Genomic DNA, 216 nt, shown 5'->3' with positions numbered 1-216 from the left:
TATTATATATATTATAAATATTTTGATGACATAAGTCGACACAAGTATCGTTCTATCCTTCTTGACATTCAGAGAGTGACAAAGATAGAACTTGTATCGATATGTGTCATCAAATGAAAAGCATCCAATAATAATTACGTTTTTATATGAAAACTTTTTTATTTGTTTACATTTCTGCCTTTACTTCTGTAAAATCGTCAGTTATTCATCAAAAAT

This window comes from Atta colombica, unplaced genomic scaffold, assembly GCF_001594045.1.
Source record: "Atta colombica isolate Treedump-2 unplaced genomic scaffold, Acol1.0 scaffold235, whole genome shotgun sequence".
In the NCBI taxonomy this organism is placed as follows: Eukaryota; Metazoa; Arthropoda; class Insecta; order Hymenoptera; family Formicidae; genus Atta; species Atta colombica.
The sequence above is the reverse complement of the archived record's forward strand: the minus strand, read 5'-3'. Positions refer to the sequence as shown.